Raw genomic sequence first — 15825 nt, 5'->3', positions numbered from 1 at the left:
GGCACATTCATTCCCAGGCTTTACCACTACACTCATCAGAGGACTCTGGCCTGGCATAAAATCATAGCTCCCAACTGTCCCTGATTTGAAGCAAAATCCCTCTGTCCCTCTTTCCTCCTCATTTGTCCTTCATTTTGGTCAGATCTATGTAGTTGTATATAAAATACACTATTTATCTTTCAAAGGGTGAGTTCAGAGGGTGTTGATAAATGGGGAATACTCAAAATGGTCTAATGTGGAAAGTGGGGTCCCTTAGGGTTCTGTGCTGGGACCAATCCTATTTAATTTATTCATAAATGACCTGGAGGATGGGATAAATGGCTGAATCTCAGTATTTGCGGACGATACTAATCTAAGCAGGGCAGTAGCTTCTTCGCAGGATGTGTAAACCTTGCAAAAAGATGTGAACAAATTAATGGGGTGGACAACTACATGGCAAATGAGGTTTAATGTGGAAAAATGTAAAATAATGCATTTAGGTGTCAAAAAACATGAATGCAATCTATACACTGGGGGGAGAACCTCTGGGGGAATCTAGGATGGAAAAGGACCTGGGGGTCCTAGTAGATGATAGGCTCAGCAATGGCATGCTGCTGCTAACAAAGCAAACAGAATATTGTCATGCATTAAAAAGGGAATCCACTCCAGAGATAAAACGATAATTCTCCCGCTCTACAAGACTCAGGTCCAGCCGCACCTGGAGTATGCTGTCCAGTTCTGGGCTCCAGTCCCCTGGAAGGATGTACTGGAAATGGAGCGAGTACAAAGAAGGGCAACAAAGCTAATAAAGGGTCTGGAAGATATTAATTATGAGGAAAGATTACAAGCACTGAACTTATTATTATTATTATTCAGGATTTATATAGCGCCAACAGTTTACGCAGCGCTTTACAATATAAAAGGGAGACAATACAGTTATAATACAATACAATAGGATTAAGAGGGCCCTGCTCAGAAGAGCTTACAATCTAATAGGGTGGGGCAGGTGGTACAAAAGGTTGTAACTGTGGGGAATGAGCTGGTGGAAGTGGTAGGAGATTAGTTGGAGACGTGATAGGCTTTCCTGAAGAGATGAGTTTTCAGGGATTGCCTGAAGGTAGCAAGAGTAGGGGATAGCCGGATAGATGGAGGTAGCGAGTTCCAGAGGATGGGAGAGGCTCTGGAGAAATCCTGGAGACGAGAATGGGAGGAGGAGATGAGAGAGCTTGAAAGCAGGAGGTCTTGAGAAGAGCGGAGAGGTCGATTTGGGTGATATTTGGAGACAAGATTGGTGATGTAGCTCGGGGCAGAGTTGTGAATGGCTTTGTATGTTGTGGTTAGAATTTTGAATTTAATTCGCTGGGTGACTGGGAGCCAGTGTAGGGATTGAAGTAGAGGGTTGGCAGACACTGAGCGGTTGGTAAGGTGGATAAGTCTGACAGCAGCATTCATGATAGAATGAAGAGGGGGTAGCCTATGGAGAGGTAGGCCAATGAGAAGGGAGTTGCAATAGTCAAGGCGAGAGATAACAAGGGAGTGAATGAGGAGCTTAGTGGTTTCATTTGTTAAAAAAGGGCGAATTTTAGAAATGTTACGGAGGTGAATTCTACAAACTTTTGACAGCGATTGGATTTGAGGCTGAAATGACAAGTCAGAATCTAGGATTACACCTAGTACCCTGGCGTGAGGGGAGGGACTGATGGTTGCATTGTTGATTTTGAATGAAAAGTCATGGAGGGGGGCAGGGGCGGGGGGGAATATTAATAGCTCAGTTTTAGAGAGATTTAGTTTAAGGAAGTGGTGCGACATCCATGCTGATATGTCAGTTAGTAAGTTAGTAATGCGAGAGGAGACTGAAGGAGTGAGGTGAGGAGTAGACAGATAGATTTGGGTGTCATCAGTGTATAAGTGGTATTGGAAGCCGTGGGCAGTTATTAAGTGACCAAGGGAGGAGGTGTAGATAGAGAAGAGAAGGGGTCCAAGAACGGTGCCTTGGGGGACCCCCACAGAAAGGGGCAATGGAGAGGAGGAGACAGAGTTGTAGGTGACACTGAAGGAGCGCTGTGATAAATAGCCAGAGAACCAGGATAGAGCAGAATCTCGGAGGCCAAGGGAATGTAGTTTATTGAGAAGGAGCGGGTGGTCAACAGTATCAAAGGCCGCAGAGAGGTCAAGTAGTAGGAGTATGGAGTACTGGCTGTTGGTTTTAGCAGTTAGTAAATCGTTAGTGAGTTTTAGTAAGGTAGTTTCCGTGGAGTGCTGCGAGCGAAAGCCAGACTGTAAGGGGTCAAGAAGGTTATTTTCATTGAGGTAGGAGCTAAGACGGTTGTAGACTAAGCGTTCTAGAAGTTTAGAGGTGAATGGGAGTAATGAGATGGGTCTTAAGTTGTTCAGGTTGGTAGGGTCTAGTGAGGGCTTTTTAAGAATGGGAGTGATCTGCGCATGTTTTAGAGGGTAGGTGAAAATGCCACTAGAAAGGGAGAGATTGAAGATGTGGGTGAGGGAGCATAGGATAGAAGAAGAGGGTGACCGTAGTAGTTGTGAGGGAACAGGATCCAAGGGACAATTGGTTAGGTGGGCATCCGAGAAAATTTTTGTAACCAATTCCGTAGTAGCCAATTCAAAAGAGGAGAGTGTTGAATGTGCTGCTGGGCAAGGTATGATGGGTGGGGAAGACGTACGCACAGCGGAGATGTCCTCACGAATTGCATCGTGAACTTATTCTCTCTGGAGAAGAGATGCTTGAGAGGGGATATGATTTCAATGTACAAATACCGTACTGGTGACCCCACAATAGGGATAAAACTTTTCCGCAAAAGGGAATTTAATAAGACACGCGGCCATTCACTAAAATTAGAGGAAAAGCGATTTAACTGGAAACAGCGTAGAGGGTTCTTTATGGTAAGAGCGGTAAGAATGTGGAATTTTCTTCCACAAGCTGTGGTTTCAGTAGTTAGCATAGATAATTTCAAAAACCCATTAGATAGGGACCTAAATTACCACAACATACAGGGATATACAATATTGACATAAAAGTGCACACACACACACAGGTTGGACTTGGTGGACCTGTGTCTTTTTTCAACCTCACCAACTATGTAATTGAACTATATCAGCACTAACTACACTCATGAGATCACTAGAGACTCCAAAACCCCATACGCACTTAGATTTTGTGCAGATTTTTGTCTTCAGAGTTATCAAAACCATATAATATGAGGTCAAACCTTAAGAGTTTCAATTTGTATGCAATCAAGCAGGCCCTTGCACTACATGGTTTTGGTAAATCTGAAGACAAAAATCAGCAGAAAATCTAATGGTTTGTATGGGGCTTTACAGTGCCTTGAAAAAGTATTCATACCCCTTGAAATTTTCCACATTTTGTCATGTTACAACTAAAAACATAAATATATTTTATGTGATATATCAACACAAAGCGGCACATAATTGTGAAGTGGAAGGAAAATGATAAATGGTTTTCCAAATTTTTTACAAATAAACATCTGAAAAGTGTGGCGTGCATTTGCATTCAGCCCCCTCTACTCTGATACCCCTAACTTAAATCTAGTGGAACCAATTGTCTTCATAAGTCCCCTAATTAGTGAATAGAGTCCACCTATGTGTAATTTAATCTCAGTATAAATACAGCTGTTCTCTGAAGCTCGGAGAGGTTTGTTAGAGAACCGTAGTGAACAAACAGCATCATGAAGGCCAAGGAACACACCAGACAGGTCAGGGATAAAGTTGTGGAGAAGTTTAAAGCAGAGTTAGGTTCTAAAAAAATATCCCAAGGTTTGAATATCTCATGGAGCACTGTTCAATCCATCATCTGAAAATGGAAAGAGTATGGTACAACTGCAAACCTACCAAGACATGGCCGTCCACCTAAACTGACAGGCCGGGCAAGGAGAGCATTAATCAGAGAAGCAACCAAGAGGCCCATGGTAACTCTTGAGGAGATGCAGAGATCCACAGCTCAGGTGGGAGAATCTGTCCACTGGACAACTATTTGTTGTGTACTCCACAAATCTGGCCTTTACAGAAGAGTGGCAAGAAGAAAGTCATTGTTGAAAGAAAGCCAAAAGAAGTCCCATTTACAAGAAGTTATGCGGGGGACACAGCAAACATGTGGAAGAAGGTGCTCTGGTCAGATGAGACCAAAATTGAACTTTTTGGCCTAAAAGCAAAACACTGTGTGTGGCGGAAAACTAACACTGCACATCACCCTGAACACACCATCCCCACCGTGAAACATGGTGGTGGCAGCATCATGTTGTGGGGAAGCTTTTCTTCAGCAGGGACAGGGAAGCTAGTCATAGTTGATGGGAAGATCGAGCTAAATGCAGGGCAATCCTAATAGATAACCTGTTAGAGTCTTCAAAAGACTTGAGCCTGGGACAGAGGTACACCTTCCATCGGGGCAACAACCCTAAACATACAGCCAGAGCTACAATGGAATGGTTTAGAAATTTAGATCAAAGCATATTCATGTGTTTGAATGGCCCAGTCAAAGTCCAGACCTAAATCCAATTGAGAATCTGTGGCAAGACTTGAAAATTGCTGTTCACAGACGCTCTCCATCCAATCTGACAGAGCTTGAGATATTTTGAAAAGAAGAATGGGCAAAAATGTCACTCTCTAGGTGTGCGAAGCTGGTAGAGACATCCCCAAAAAGATTTGCAGCTGTAATAACAGTGAAAGGTGGTTCTACAAAGTATTGACTAAGGGGGGCTGAATACAAATGCACTCCGCACTTTTCAGATATTTATTTGTAAAAAAATTTGAAAACCATTTATCATTTTCCTTCCACTTCACAATTATGTGCCACTTTGTGTTGGTCTATCGCAAAAAATCCCAATAAAATACATTTACGTTTTTGGTTGTAACGTGACAAACTGTGTAAAATTTCAAGGAGTATGAATACTTTTTCAGGGCACTGTACCATGCTATATTGGGAACAGAGACACCTAGTGGCAAGCAAGCTAACTGCACCTGCCTACACACGGCACCTGTGGCTTCCTAAACACAATGGCGCTACCAAACAGTGACTGCATCTGATAGGACGCAATCACTATTTGGCTGATAATATTTCTTTTGCTCAGTCAATATTTAAATTAGCTTTTGTTGAGCTGGGTGGTGCTGACACGGCCACCCATGTCTCGAGCTGCCTATAGCTGGCTTATGCTGAGCTGTTGCAGCTCACCAGAAGGAAGATGTGCTTCACCCTCAAGGCAAACAGCTAAATACACAATTGAAATGTGTGAATATCAATATCTGTGTTGTGTTCCTGGACAGGTTTGTAAATGTATTTAGCCATTGATGCATACCTCCCATGATTTTGAGATGGGAATGAGGGACACCTACTAACAAATGTATGTAGGCATAGGACACGTCCCCTGCCACACCCTCTTAAAGGAGAATTAACCAAAAAAAAAGGTTAATTAAATCCACAATTACTTTTTTTTACCAATACTATTCCTTAATATTGGCTTTTAAAATGTACAAATGCACCAATTTAGAAATTGGATGAAAGGTTTAGCACTGGGAAACACTTTTTTAAAGATAACAAGTGCATTTTATATACAGCTATATGGATCAGACCAAAATGAGGGACAAATGAGGAGGAAAGATGGACAGAGGGACATTGCTCCAAATCAGGGACAGTCCCTCCAAATCAGGGACAGTTGGGAGCTATGGGACAGCCCATTCAGTGAGCTCACAGCTCCTTCTGCAAGACAACGCGGTCACCAACCCGCTTTCAGCCTGCTGATTGGACAGCGAAGGCTCATCACCGCAGTAAATATTTCATGAGTATTTGTGGAGACACACTGTCCACTGCATACACTGATCTAGTTGTAAAAGCTTGTCCCAACCCAGCATGGGTGTGTTAGCAGCAATAAGGATTGAGTACAAAGCTGCTTTTGTGTCAGTGATTAGGAACTTAGGTGAGGATCAGTGAGGATTTGCAATCACCAATGTATTATGATCTTAAACACAGATACCACTCCTTCATCAGATTCCTTTACATTGGCAGCCTGCAATGAAGTATTTATTGCTCCTAACGATCACTTTGAATTGTGGAACTTTATTATTGATGTACTGTGTATAGCACTCTGCACTACACTGTGGTTCTCCATTGCTTGCAATGCAATGGGTGTGCATGTATGTGTCTTCAATCGGTGTGCATAGCTTCCAACTGTCCCTGATTTCGAGGGACTGTCCCTGATTTGGAGCAATGTCCCTCTTTCCCCCTCATTTGTCCCTCATTTTGGTCTGATCCTTATAGTTGTATATAAAATGAACTTTTTATCTTTCAAAAAGTGTTTCCCAGTGCTAAACCTTTCATCCAAATTCTAAATGGCTGCATTTGTAAATTTTTGAAGCCAATATAAAGGAATTGTAGTGGTAAAAAAAGCCCTTGTGGATTTAATTAACCTTTTTTTTGTTGGGTTAATTCTCCTTTAAAGGGGTGTGGTAGGGGGCATGTCTACATACCTTTGCTAGTAGGTGTCCCTCATTCCCATCTCAAAATGTTGGGAGGTATGGGTGTGCATGTATGTGTCTTCAATGGGTGTGCATGTATGTGTCTTCAATGGGTGTGCATGTATGTGTCTTCTGGTTAGATATTTTAAGAAACAAGAAAAATACCTGTGTTTGTATTAAATAAAACAAAAGGCGGCTAAACACTATACCTCTGATACCAGGCACATCCACTATTAGTATTGGGACACCTGCCTTTACATGCACACATGAACTTTAACCACTTCAGCCCCGGAAGGATTTACCCGCTCCCTGACCAGAGCATTTTATGCGATTCGGCACTGCGTCGCTTTAGCTGACAATTGCGTGGTAGTGCTGTACCCAAACAAAATTGACGTCCTTTTATTCCCACAAATAGAGCTTTCTTTTGGTGGTATTTGATCATCTCTGCGGTTTTTATTTTTTGCGCTATAAACAAAAAAAAAAAGAGCGGCAATTTTGAAAAAAAAAGCTTTTTTTTTTTTTACTTTTTGCTCTAATAAATATCCCCCAAAAATATATAAAAAAACTAGTTTCTTCCACAGCTTAGGCCGATATGTATTCTTCTACATATTTTTGGTAAAAAAAAGCAATAAGTGTATATTGATTGGCTTGCGCAAAAAAGTTATAACGTCTACAAAATAGGGGATAGATTTATGTTATTTTTTTATTATTAATTTTTTTTACCAGTAATGGGGGCGATCTGCGATTTTTATCGTGACTGCGACATTGCGGCAAACAAATCGGACACTTTTGACACTATTTTGGGACCATTGACATTTATACAGCAATCAAAGCTAAAAATAGCCACTGATTACTGTATAAATGTCACTGGTAGGGAAGGGGTTAAACACTAGGTGGCGATCAAGGGGTTAAGTGTGTTCCCTAGATGTGTTCTAATTGTAGGGTCGATGGGCTCACTACAACATCCTCCCGATGACAGGGAGCATTAAATCCCTGTCATGTTGCTAGGCAGAACAGGGAAATGCCTTTTTTACATAGGCATCTCCCCATTCTGCCTCTCCTCACTGCAATCGCGGGCCGCCGGTGAACATCGAGTTTGCGGGGCCTGCCGGCACGCTCCCGCAGCGCGCGCCCACTAGGCAGGGATTTTAAAGGGATGTACGGGTACACCCTTTTGTCTGCCCATGCCATTCTGCCGACGTAAATCGGCGTGCAGTGGTCGGCGTGTGGTTAATGACATCGCAGTCTTAGTCCGTAGTGTTCAATACTGAGTTGGCCTACTCTTTGCAGCTATAACAGCTTCAACTCTTCTGGGAAGGCTGTCCAGAAGGTTTAGGAGTGTGTCTATGGGATTGTTTGTCCATTCTTCCAGAAGCACATTTGTGAGGTCAGGCACTGATGTGGAAGAGAAGACCTTCACTTTAATTCATCCCAAAGATGTTCTATTGGGTTCAGGTTAAGACTCTGTGCAGGCCAGTCAAGTTCCTCCACTCCAAACTCGCTCATCCTTGTCTTTATGGACCTTGCTTTGTGCACTGGTGTGCAGTCATGTTGGAACAGGAAGAGGCCATCCCCAAACTGTTCCCACAAAGTTAGGAGCATGAAATTGTCCAAAATGTCTTGGTATGCTGACGCCTTAAGAGTTCCCTTCAGTGGAACTAAGGGGCCAACCCCAACTCCTGAAATACAACTCCACACCATAATCCCCCCTCCACCAAATGATTTGGCAGCAGCTATACCCCGGGAAGGGAGGAAAAAGGTTTCTTTCTTTTTCTCCTATAGGAGGAATTGGTCAGAGGCATATTAGACTCTGTAGTGGGGTCTGGTATTTGAGGTGAGCAGGCATTGCACCTGAAGGTGGTGGGTCACCAGAAGCACTGTGAAGATATATGAACCATCACTTCATCACACAGTGGTTTTCACTATTTATTTGGGACTCTGCAGATACACATTGATTCGTTTGTTGTTTGATTAACAAGTATATTTTACATGTACTTTGTATTGTGCTACATCCTATTTTAGCACTATATTTTTAATTTTGTTTTCTTGTTTACATAGGCAGAGCTCTGTTCTGTCTTTCTCCTTGCCGATCAGCGGGTGACAGCGGTCATCCATTGGCTGGCACCCGCTGATTGGCTTGTGCTGTGACTAATCACAGGTAAGTGATTAGCAGGTACGTGATCCAGAACAGGAGAGACACTTTGCCGCTGCAGGTGGTTAAAAACAGTTGTGCTAATCTAATATTGTGCAATATAAAAACTTGCAACTACCATCATTTATCTATGAGTCCTCTGATTTCAGAAAATATAAAATGTTTTGGGGAGTTAAGTGCTTTTTTCATGTAATTGTTTTTTTTTTGTTTGTTTTTTTTTTTCCTCCTTGTGAGAGTAGCGGGCCAGTCACTAAGCACCTTTTCACATGGACTGAGTCGCATTGCATGCCTGTTTCATAGACGGCAGAACTGGGTATTTTCCTATATTTATCCCTCCAAGCAGCTGAACAGAGTTGCATGGAGTATGTGGGACAGGGGGAGGGCATTAAAGCAAACCTGTTGCTTTCCCCTACATGGGCAAAAACACTCTATTGTGCTTTATAATAGTTCAGTGGAGGTCTTTTTGGTTCCTTATAGCCTGTCTAGCCATTTAGCCATAGCCTGTCTGACCTTTACTAATAATGAAATAATGTTACAGCCATAATGTTCTCAATTAGGTAAATGTTTCTATCTCGAAAATCCCATATTCCATATGTAAAATATATAGGAACCTCCAGCAAAAAAGTGATCAAGACAGAGCAGCCTCCTACACACGCTTAGATTTTCTAACGACCGAACGTCTGTTTTTTGTTTTTTACTCTCATGTTGAAAGTGAAAGAGGTTAATTTTCGTACGACAGAATACGTCAGAAGTGACGTAATGTGTTGAATAGTTTTGTACATAGTCTTTTGTTTCTGAGCATGCGTAGTCTTGCTCTTACGATTTTTTTAGTACGGAAACCGTAATAATGAAACGAAAATCGGACGTTGAGTTCACATCCGACCAAAATTTTATAGTCTGCTCATCCAGCTTTTATCTGACGAAAAAGCGAAATCGGCTGTCGAAAGCACCATAATAACGATCCTGAAAATCAGCAGACAGCTTGTCGTACTAATTTTTCCATCCGATTTTCGTATATCGTGTGTACGAGCTGGTACAGAAGATACAAAAATCGGATGGAAAAATTTGTCGGATCATTAGTATGGTGCTTTCGACAGCCGGTTTCGCTTTTTCGTCAGACAAAAGCTGGATGTGCAGATCTCTACTTGGGTGTAGCTAATCTGGGGTGCAATAAGGGCTCACAAAGTTTGTTTCTCCCCAGGGCCAATGCCTGGGTCTATAAAACCTTGTTTTTCTTATTCTACACTTCTGCACTTCCTGTTCTCTACTGAAGCTGTGGTTTAGAAATTTGCTTTGTTTTTGGTGGTTTTCAGTATGGCCTTGGTATGCCATGCTATTGCTTTTTAATTGGACCCCTTAGACTGATATGAGGTAGTTGTAGTGAAAACACAAGCTCCTACTAAGTCAGCTTGAGAAAGGGAATGGGAAGACTTGCAGTAAGTTTTTTTTTAGATTCTTTTTTTTTGCAATATATACATAGTTCTAATAGAGTGTATTGTTTTCTTGTTTAAAAAAAACAGAGTTTCACTTTCAAGTAAACTTCTGTTTTTAATCATAGGGCAGTTTCATGAAATAAACTCTGCTAAAAAAGGAAATGAGTGTAAGAAGTTTCCAGGACTTTAAAAGTCTGACACTAGAACTTGTGCAATTATGATGTGCATGGCCTCTCCTTAGTATATTATAGATTATTGGTATATAACTGGAAAAAACTCTGCTTCCATAAACCAATACGAACTTCCCTGTAACGCTCCACCTGTGGCTGCACCTGGCTTGCAGATCACAGATCACTAGTTTTCTGTCCTCCACAGGATATTATATGAGACTTATGAGACTATATCTTGTTCTTCAGCAATATATTCTGGACATTTACTTGCACTGTTATGCAGCCGTGCCATATTCTCCACCAGGGGCGTAGCTAGGTCTGCAAAAGATCTTGTCACCATCACCTGCCACTAGATGTGGATTGTCACTTGCCACATCACCTGCCACCATTTGCAGATTGTCACTTGCCACCATTTGAAGATTGTCACTTGTCACCATTTGCAGATTGATACTTACCACGTCACCTTCCACCATTTGAAGATTGTCACTTGCCACCATTTGCAGATTGTCACTTGCCACGTCACTTGCCACCATTTGAAGATTGTCACTTGCCACCATTTGCAGATTGTCACTTGCCACATCACCTGGCACCATTTGCAGATTGTCACTTGCCACCATTTGCAGATTGTCACTTGCCACGTCACCTGCCACCATTTGCAGATTGTCACTTGCCACATCACTTGCCACCATTTGCAGATTGTCACTTGCCACCATTTGCAGATTGTCACTTGCCATGGCAGCCAGTGCCACCAAATGTGCATTGTCGCTGCATTGGTGGCAGGCTGGCAGCACTGGTCCATTTAGTGAGGGCAGGAGAGCGTAGATGCGGGGCGGGCAGTGAGAGATGATGTAATCTCTCTGCTCCCCGCCACACCTCTGACATTTAAAAGGCATGCACTGAGAGGGCGGAAGATCGCTGATGTGTGGCAGGCAGTGAGAGATAATGTCATCTCTCTGCTCCTCGCCGCACATCGCTCCCACATTGAAATGGCCCGGCTGTGAGGGCGGAAGAGTGGTGACGGACCGGCAGAGAGAGATGATGTCATCTCTGCTCGTCCGCCTGCTCGTCTCTCCTCCACCTCCAATGCCGCCCGCTGCAGCCGCAACCCGCTGAGACTCTGGGCTATGGGCTCCACATTCGGGGCTCCAGCCTCGATAGCCACACCCCGGCGACGCCTATGGTCTCCACCCCTTGCCTCATTAACAGAATTTAAAGTTAGCCCCTTCGCGCCTAAGGGTAAAACAAATCTTAAAGGCTAAGTTCACCTTTTTTTTCTGAATTCCAGCTCCTCCAGGTACCAATATAGCATTAATGTACTTATTTTGCAAATATAAAACTTTCCATTAATTCTACACAGGCTTACTTCACTCTCTCCATAGCTGTTAAAACACATTGCTTTTTTACTTCTGCCTTACTTCCTGGTCAGACTTTAGGTCATGACACAGGGAGGAGTTGACCAGCTGAGGGTAAATAATGCAGGGTGTGTGCTAATGAGATCAGCTGGTCAACTCCTTCCTGTGTCCTGACCTAAAATCTGACCAGAAAGTAAGGCCTCATGCACACAGGGTGTTTTTACAGCTGCTTTTAGCAGTTTAGCAGCGTCAGACGTTTTTTTTTTTGAGCTTAAAAAACGCCTTTCCATGTTATTCTATGTGTCCATGTACACACAGGCTTTTAGGAGCTGTAAGTGGCATATGCGTTTTCAAGCTGTAAAAAAAACCCAGGGCCAGCACGTTCTGAGGACCGGCGTTAGAGCTGTAAAAGCGTCTGGGGCTGGTAAAATCTGCTAAATGCTGGATACAGCCACATTAAGCCTTGTCAAGTTTTTTTTTTGTCAAAATCAATGGTTCCCTATGAGAGCCCATTGATTTGAATAGAAGTTGCACCAAACGTCGAATCATGATGATCTGACTTGCGGTGCGGCTTGTGCGCTGAGGATCTTAAAGGGGAACCCTCGCCAAAATGACAAAAAAAAATGGCATGGGGCTCCCCCCATGAGCATACCAGTGGAATAATAGTGGAATAATTGTTTTGGTGTGAGGTTCCCCCCAAAATCCATACCAGACCATTATCTGAGCATGCAGCCCGTCATGTCAGGAATAGGGGGGACGGGCGGGCGCCCCCCCCCCCCTGGACCATACCAGGCCACATGCCCTCAACATGGGGGGGGGGGTACCCCCCACCCCAAAGCACCTTGTCCCCATGTTGATAGGGACAACCCTAGCCAGTTGTTGTCGAGGTCTGCAGGCTGGGGGCTCATTGGAATCTGGAAGCCCCCTTTGACAAGATTTAACCAGATCCCATCCCCCCACCCTAAGGGAATGAGTATGGGGTACATTGTACCCCTACCCATTCACTCAAAAAAAGTGTCAAAAATAAAAACAGTACACCGGTTTTTGACAAAGTAATTATTAAAGCAGCTCCGGCGTCTCTACTCCCTCTGATTTCTTCTCCCTCCGCTGCTGTCTTCTCCCGCTGCCAGTTCTCCTCTCTCCACTGTCTTCTCCCTCTGTTCTTCCTCCGATGTTCTCCCGACGCTCTCTCCTGCTGTAATGCTGGGTCAGCTGTGTGCTATTACTTATATAGCCATGGATCGGGGCCACCTGCTGTCATCATCTGGAGGCCCCACCCCTTGTGATATCACCGCCCAGGGCATGAGATTATGGCCCAGGAGTTGTTATATAGCCGATGACAGTTTGTGCTGGGCTTTTCTCGCTTGGTGAGGTGGTAGCAGCGGGCATCATGACTGACAATGCCTTTAAAACGAAGTACATTTTTTTGGGATTTAATTTTTTTTTAATAAAGGATTTTTTCAAATGTTTGAGTGTCTTTATTTCTAGGCTACAACTTTTTTGTGAATCATTAAGGGTACTATGTACACCATATTCTTTCACATAGTGGGGGCAATTTTTGGGGCCCCCTTAGCATTAGGGGATTCCAAATTCCGATAATCCCCTGCCTACAGACCTACACAACTTCCCGGCAAGGGTTGTGTGGAAGTCCTCATTGACATGGGGACAAGGTGCTTTGCCAGGGCACCCCCGCCCCCCTTTCATGTTGAGGGCATGTGGCCTGTTGTGGTTCAGGAAGTGGAGAGGCGCACGCTTTTTTTCTCCTTTTTCCCAGTAAGCAAGGCTGCATGCTCAGATTAAGGGTCTAATATACATTTTTTAGGGGGGGACTTAATGCATTTTTTTGTGTGGAGTGCCCCTTAAATCTGAAATAGGACCTGGTATGGATTTCCTGGGGGACCTCTTGTTTTTTTATGTGAGGTACACCCTTTAAATCCACATTAGACTCAAAGGGTCCGGTATGCATTTTGGGGGGACTCACTGTGGCATGTGCTATAGCAAAAATTACATTCACAAAAGAAAAAACTGAAATAGTGTAAAGGGGGTGTAAAGTCTCATGGTTTTTCACCTTAATGCATTCTATGCATTAAGGTGAAAAACCTTCTGTGCTGCAGCTTCCCCCAGAGCCCCCCCCCCCCCTTTTTCTCACCTGAACCCGATCGTTCCAGCGATGTGCATGATCCCAGTGACTCCAGCCGCTGTCTCGGGTCCTCATTGGATAGATCGATAGCAGCGGAAGCCATTGGCTCCCACTGCTGTCAATCAAATCCAGTGACACGGCAGCTGGGGGCGGGGCCGAGTTCTGCTGTCTGTGTCAAGGGACGCAGCAGCGGGACTCATAAGCGTGCCTGCACGGGTGCCCCCAGGGAAAGCGGCTCTCCGATTGGGCACACGATGAAGAGGAGGAGCCACAGAGCAGGTAAGTATAACATGTTTGTTATTATGCTGCTCTTTTTAAAAGCAAAAAACCTGGCAATGACAGCTGTGAAAATAATTTGCCAGCAATTATAAACTTTGTTATAATTGTCAGTCCTAAAAAAAAAAAAAATCACTGGCTGTATGGAATTTAAAAAACAAATTGCAATACAAAACATTTTTGCATGTTAGCCCAGAAAATTGGCAATTTTAATGTTACGGATTTGGCTCCCACTGGTTTCAAACTGGTTTGAGTTCAGCATCCGAACTTCTTTGAAGTTTGGTGAACCCCTGCCCAGGGCTGTTCGGTTCATCGCTACCCACCACCCCAACCAGGTGTCATGACCTAAACTTGCTTAGGGTTATACATATTAAACCCCCATTCCCCCATGACAGCACTCAGGCCTGGTGATAAACCATTTTGGGGTTTTTATCTCCAGGGGCAGATGAGGACAGCAAAGAAACGTGAAGTTCTTAGCGGTGTCTGCTACCAAGCCAAGCTGTTATTTTTCCTATTTTAGGCAAAACACAGGCTCACCTTAGGTGAAAGCTTTTCATAATTGACTCCTAAAATGGGACCTATAGCACTTACAATATTTGCCTCTGACTTGTATAGCTGATGTTTTGCATATCATAGTCTCATCCTGACAAGAACACAAAGCCAGAACAGTTTCGATAGCCATCACATGGAGTAAATATGTTTTGTTTTGTAAATTCTAAATATCCTCTTGATATGGTTTTGGTGGCACTTATGTTGCAAATTCAGCTACTGCACATCCTGTGATCTCAGGTTTGCGGGCATTCAAAGCAAATCTCATGCAAATCATAAAAGTCATTAACGGATATAAAAATAGCAACAAACAATTTACCTGTCTACAACTTTTTTCTGTTTTAACAGTTTTTCTGAATTTCATAAAACATTTTTACAAGAATTTGACTGTGATGCCCCGTACACACAAGAGCATTTTCTGTCGGAAAAAACTTGGACGGTTTTTCCGATGGTATTCCACTCAAGCTTGCCTTGCATGCACACGATCACACAAAAGTTCTCTGAACTTTCGACCGTCAAGAACACGGTGATGTACAACACTACGACGAGCCGAGAAAATTAGGTTCAATGCTTCCGAGCATGCGTTGAATTGTTTCCGAGCATGCGTAGGAATTTTGCGCGTAGGAATTTGCACAGACGATCGCATTTTCGGACAGGAACTTTTCCCGACCGAAAAATAGAGAACATGCTCTCAATCTTTTGCTGGCTGGAATTCCGCCAGCCAAAGACCGATGGAGAATACACACGGTCGCATTTTCTGACAAAAAGCTCTCATCTGAGTTTTGCTGGCGGAATTTCCAATCGTGTGTATGCGACATTAGTCTTTTATTTATGACATTTCATTAGCACAATGGGAGAATGGTATAAGTATATTTAGCAAGGCATCATAATCAGTCATTAGATCAATTCTAGCTTCAGCAGGGAGGGTCCAATTCTCAGTGCAGCAGCTGGTTGCCCAAGCAGTAGTGATGCCAATGTAGACTAGTGGATATGCCCTAGACCCGGAATCTCATCCTGAACGCTCATTTATCCAATACCATAAGAGTGGCAATCATTATCTATCCCTAAAAAAGAAAAGAAAGGGCATATAGCTTCAAATGAAAGAGGTAGTATTAAAGTGGGGGTCCACCCACACCGCCAAAAAAAAAAAATATTAAAAGCCAGCAGCTACAAATACTGCAGCTGCTGACTTTTAATACATGGCCACTTACCTGCCCCAGGGTCCAGCGATGTCGGCAGGGGAGGCCGAGAACCCGCTCGGTTCTCAGCAACTGCCGCCGCCATCCTAGGT

Source organism: Aquarana catesbeiana, linkage group LG11 (assembly GCF_042186555.1).
Source record: "Aquarana catesbeiana isolate 2022-GZ linkage group LG11, ASM4218655v1, whole genome shotgun sequence".
NCBI classification, from domain to species: Eukaryota; Metazoa; Chordata; class Amphibia; order Anura; family Ranidae; genus Aquarana; species Aquarana catesbeiana.
This window is presented reverse-complemented; position numbering follows the sequence as displayed.